Source organism: Cotesia glomerata, linkage group LG10 (genome assembly GCF_020080835.1).
Source record: "Cotesia glomerata isolate CgM1 linkage group LG10, MPM_Cglom_v2.3, whole genome shotgun sequence".
NCBI classification, from domain to species: domain Eukaryota; kingdom Metazoa; phylum Arthropoda; class Insecta; order Hymenoptera; family Braconidae; genus Cotesia; species Cotesia glomerata.
Window position 1 is genome coordinate 1,510,701 of NC_058167.1, and position 6,489 is coordinate 1,517,189.

The window sequence follows — 6,489 nt, forward strand, 5'->3', positions numbered from 1 at the left end:
TACATGTTTGTTAACCTCGGCTTCGCCTCGGCCAACAATTTTTGAAATGTGATCTAAGACATTTTTTTACTTTACTTCTAAAGATGATAATATACTATGTATGGTCGGGAAGGGAGAGTTCAAAATATTCTAGAGCCAAGTAGAAAAATTTCTCGGATATGAAAAATTTTGAATTAGAGAAAAAAAATTCAGTTAATGAATATTCATTTGCCTTTCTGCAATGAAAGTTCGATAATTACTTGCTGTAGAAAATTTTTATTTTATAATCTAAGTAAACAGTTTTATTCATTTCAGGAGTACTATTTACTTAACAGGCGAGACCATCTTTTTTCTCGGTTTGCTCTACCGGAGTTCAACGGAACTATCTCTGTTGCACTCCCAACAGAGAGCAATTGCAGTTTCGATTGGTTTCACGAAACGAATAAAATTTTTGAAAAACGCTTTGTGGTGAAATAGTTTATTAAATTATCTATTATCTCTAAAAACGTTTTTCAAATTTCCTAATTGCTTCGCTGCCGATTGAAACTGCAATCACTGGTCTCGGCTGTTAAGGAAGTTCAAGCGAATTCTAACATAAAAATAATACTTCCAACTTTGAGCTTTTGAAATTAAGTATACGTATAAATAAATACGTCATTTATCTAATCCCCAAAAGTTTGGGTAAAATGATTCACCCGCTTAGTTACTTACTTAGATATTAAATTTTAAAAATCACATATTTTTATCTCCTTATACACGAGCTCTTATGGCGGACAAACTTTTGTCGAGACTTTAATTATTTTTTTCTTCAATATTAACCTCCCAATTTGTAACGGATAAAAAACATAATACACAAGAAACTTGGATTATTGCAAAATATAAAAAAACAACATTTAATAATAATATTTACCGATATAATTTTTTGAAAATATTTAAAGTCAAATTTTATGTTTGTAACTCGTTTACTGCGTCAGCTATTTATTCGAATACTAAAGATTTGACAACATCGGGCGTCAACAGCCGGTGAAAAAAGAAAGAGGATAGAAGTATAGTTACAGAGATAAGTTTAACCTCAATAACACTCATCCATCGCCCTCTGTTATGAGTAAGTAATCAAGCGCGCTATTGCCAAATTTGTTTATTTATTCCGGCAAGTAATACGAAAAAGTTATTTTATTACTTTTACTTTATTAAATAAGTAAAATCATCAATTATTAAATTGTTTAAATTATTTTAAATTAAAATAAGTTAATTTTGACGAATATTGGGAAGATCTTAAAATTAAAAAAAAAAAATTTTTAACATTATTTTGACTCATTAGTTGGCCGCTCGAACTTCCTTAATTAATACGAAAATATTCAGATTTCAACAAAATTTTTATTTGTTTTAATTCAGTTAAATTCCGAGCGCAGTCAGAGCCAAAAATCCGAGGATTATTTCCGAATTTAATAGAAATCTCAACGAAATTCGAACATTTAAAATTTATTTTTAATTCAGTCACAGTCGGAAGTCGGAGTCAGAAATTCGCGGATCATTTCCGAATTCCTTGAAAGAATTGAACCAAATTGAAAATTTTGAATTTGTTTTAATTTAGTCTAACCTCGAGTCAAAACCAGAGATTCCAGAATTATTGCAGAATTCAACAGAATAGAAACTTGACTTAAAGATTTTGAATTTGTTTTAATTCTGCCCACTGGAGTCGAGAGCCGAAAATTCGAGGATTATCTCCTACTTAACAGAATTGAACCGAATTGAAAATTTTGAATTTGTTTCAATTCGGTCTAATTCAGAGTCAGAGCCAGAAATTCAAGGATTATTTCCAAATTTGCTTGAATTGGTAATTTTGAATTTGTTTTTAATTCGGTTTAATTCGGAGTCAGATGAAATTCGAAGATTATTTCCGAATTTGACAGAATTGAAACCGAATTAATAATTTTGAATTTTTTAATTCGATCTAATTCGGAGTCAGAGCGAGAAATTCCTTTAGGATTACTTTCCGAATTTAACAGAATTTAACTGGAATTAATGATTTTGAATTTGTTTTAATTCGGTCTAATTCGGAGTCAGAGCCAGAATTCGAAGATTATTTCCGAATTCAACAGAATTGAACCGAAATTAATAATTTTGAATTTTTGTTTTTAATTCGGCTTAAATTCTTGGCTCACCAGCCGAATTAAACAGAATTCATTTTAAAGTTAGGAAAACCGAATTAACAGAATTTAACTGAATTCAAAAGAATTAAAATTTAATTCTGTTTAATTCGGATCGACCATTCAGTTGTTTATATCAGCAGGTATGAGGGTATAGATAGATAGAAGTATATATATATATAAGGCTATATATATATATATATATATATATATATATATATATATATATATACTAGCTGACCCGGCCAACGTTGTTCTGCCATATAAATAATTTCCTAGTAATTTCTAGTTATGACCCAGATTTTACTTTTTGTATTTGAGTATTTTAGTTTATTTTTAGTTAATTACTTAAAAATTAATAGAAACAATTATTGTTATTAGTGCGGCGATTATTATTTAATTATTGTATTTATTTAGTTAATAATTTTATATTATTGTTACCGAAGGTATGATTAAATTAAGAAATTAAGCGTGTGAGAAATTATTACGAAGCCGAACGAATTAATTGTAAAAGAAATTAAAAATACTGGGAAAATTATTCTAAGTTCCGAACAAGATTTAGTATGGGAAGGTGATGAATGGATATAAAATGAAAGAATTGACGATTATTATTTTGTAAGAAATAAATTAGGTAAGCGAAAATTTTATAAGTCCCGAGGACAATTTAGTATGGAAAAATCAACGAATGGATATATAATGAAGGAAATTGGTGATTAAAATAATAAAGAATTGTGAATTTGACGAAACGAATGGATAGAGAATGAAGAAAATTACGATTAAAATAATAAAGACTTGAGTTTCGAAAATAAAAACTTAGAATTTGGCGAGACGAATGGATGGAAAATGAAGGAAATTACGATTAAAATAATAAATAATTATTTTTGAATGCTAGTACGAGAACACCGGATAGGTGTCTAAAACGACTCTTCCTTTTCGTTACAAGAGAGTTAGGCAAAAAAATGATAAACGCCAAAATTTGGCTCGATAAAGCAAGCAGTTCTTTCTCGGGAGAATTACTCGGGCGAATACTCTTCACCAAGTAATTCCAGAGGATGATACTCTACCTGGAGTCTGACCAAGGCCCAGGTAAGTATCATGAACCGACCGGATGAAAGTGCTTCTCCCCGTGCCGAAGCCTTCAGCTGAGGTACGGTAGGTGATCATAAGCCGTGTAGGTGGGGGCGAAGAGGACACTCTCCATTCGCTCTCGGGGTAGAGGTTTAGGCCCAGGGGTGACGGCTAGTCTCCTGGGGAAGCGGGGAACCAGCTTTTGAAGTTTAGTTCGCGATTTTGACGCTCACGGCGAGTGAGAGTATGTGTGAGAAGAGTTGTTCTAATATATTGTTAATATTGTTTAATTTGTTTATATTGTTTATATCGTTTATTAACATGTTCAGGCCAATAAAGAGGTTTTCTTTTTTTCTTTGATTTATTTAAAATAAAGTGTTTTGTTTATTATTTTGTTATTGATAATGTAATCCCCGTTTATGACCCTGGACTCCGGCGAGCAAATTTCGAGCCGGGGACAAATAAATTATTTTATTTTTATAATTTTTTTTTTTGGAAAACGTGGACGTTACAAATTATAATAAACTATAACATGAAAATATATATATTATATTGTTTATAATATGTTGGATTAATGTTTGAGTTTGACTAATTAATAACTTGAATTAAATATTATTTCTATTATTTTACAATCGGAATTTCTAATAAAATTATAAGTCAATTTAATCATTATCATGTATAAAAGAATAGACATTATCGTTTAATTATAAATTAAATAATAATCAAATAATGATTCAATAATAAATCAATAGTAAATTAATTAAATAATAATTATTTAATTATAAATTAAATACAAGATAATAATTATTAATTATTTTAACTTAATTTTGCTTAACTACAATATTATATAAAGTTAGATTTTAACAGTAAATGTTATTTAACAATCTTATTTTTGTTTAGTTACATATGGTTTTGTATTATTCTTTGTTACTTTAGAACACGGGTCTATTGAATTTCACACGTGTCTTTTATGACTTTTCCTCATAGGGTTTTAAGTTCCATGTGGCGACAAATAGTCCTTGAATTATTCAAGTACTTTTTATGGGTTCTGAGAATTCGGTTAGAATGTCCTCTTGTACCAAAATATGTTTTTTTATTTTATTTTGTAAATAAAATAGAGTTAACTAAAAGATGTTCATGACAACTGGTAAGAGTAAAAGCATTAAATAAATGATTTGAATATTTACTTCGAATATAAAATTTAACTAATTTTAATCATTTAATATTTATTAATTTGAATATTTCATTTGAATTCGCGCTCTCATAATAGATAGCGCTCTAATAACAGGTAGCGTCACCTGCTGGATGCACTAGGTGCATTACAATTCATAGTTCGGGCTTAAGTGTAAGTGCACCTTAAGCACAAGCTTAAGGCAGCGTTTAGATCCACAGATTCGGTAGAATCTGGCGCCAAGTTCCGTTCAAATCCGTTGTAAACGGAGCGCCAGACTACCGACTGTGTTTACTGTAAGCAGAACGGTATTTCGAGGTTGCAAAATTTTATTTAATTATATGGCTCTCCTTTTTCCAAAATAATATATTATAAAAGTAATTTATACTTTATTTTACTGATATTAATTAATTATAATCAATTATAACACTTAATTCACTTGAAATTATTAAATTTTATCAGCACAAACTATAGTAAGCCCAGAAATTTCGATCCTGACTTTTTTTCGATAGGGAATATCAGCGCCACAGACTAGATAAAATAAAAATGTGTAGTAATCCTTCCTATAGACACGCAACTACAGTAAAAAGTGATTCATAGCTTGCATCTATGGCCGCCAGGGTGCACTGGAATTACATCTACATAAACTGTAGCTTTAAGGGGAAAGTTTGCAGTAAAAATGCAGTCAACACGAGATTTAAGTTGTTATCAATTGTAAATTTTTCATTATGATTACAAAAATACTAAAATCCGAACAAAAACAGTTTCACTGTAAAAAGTCGCACCAAGTCCACGTTCATAAGACTATTAGGAAAAAAATTTTTTCTTTACAAAAGATACAAAATAAAAAATTAAAAATCGAGTAACCGATATGATTGTTTATGATTTTCGGAAATTAAAAAATTTTTGTAAATTTAAAATTAAAAAATTTTAGAACGTACTTGGTGTTCGTAATTGTGTATTTAAATTTTTTTAAAGTCCTAGTAAATAGATTTTACGAATTTCATTAAAAGTAAAATATTTTGCAACCGCGCACACTAAATACGTTCTAAAATTTTTTTTTAATTTTTAAATTTACAAAAACATTTTTTTTAATTTCCGAAAATCATAAACAATCATATCGGTTACTCGGATTTTTTAATTTTTTTATTTTGTATCTTTTTGTAAAGAAAAAAAAAATTTTTTTTCCTAATAGTCTTATGAACGTGGACTTGGTGCGACTTTTTTACAGTGAAACTGTTTTTGTTCGGATTATTGTAACCGCGGAGTACCATCTTGACATTAATACTTATACACGAACTTAATCTATTGTATCGTTTTACTGATAACTATATTCTACGGGATTGATTAATTATTGTGAAACTTTATTAACAGCCGAGACCAGTGATTGCAGTTTCAATCGGCTTAGCGAAACGAATGGAAATTTTGAAAAAAACGTTTTTAGAGATAATAGATAATTTAATAAACTATTTCACCACAAAGCGGTTTTTTCAAAAATTTCATTCGCTTCGTCAAACCAATCGAAACTGCAATTGCTCTGCTGTTAGGAGTGCGACAGAGATAGTTCCGTTGAACTCCGTGAGAGCAAAGCGAGAAAAAGATGGTCTCGCCTGTTAACTTCATTCGAATATTGTAAAGAGTATAGTTATAACTTGAATAAATTATTAAACTAAAGAAATAGATTGCTACACAAGTTTAATCATCTTTGTTGCAAGTTTCTGAAATGTTAAATAAATAGTTTCAACTGCACATGTAATAAATAATAGTTTAAAAAAACTAAAAACACGCTTTTTATAGAAAACCAAACTAAAAAATAGAAAATAAATTTTAATAAATTTAAATTAAGAATAGTGTTAAAAATTTCAATAAATATAAATTAATAATAGTGTAAATAAAAAAATGTATTTTATTTTAAAAAAAGCGTGGGGTGCTTTTTAAGATATCAAAATGATAATCACTCTACTCATATCTGTCAATAAAATATTTATAACTATTGACACCATGCACCCCACGCTTTTTTAAAATAAAATACATTTTTTATTTACACTATTATTAATTTATATTTATTGAAATTTTAACACTATTCTTAATTAAAATTTATTTTCTATTTTTAGTTTGGTT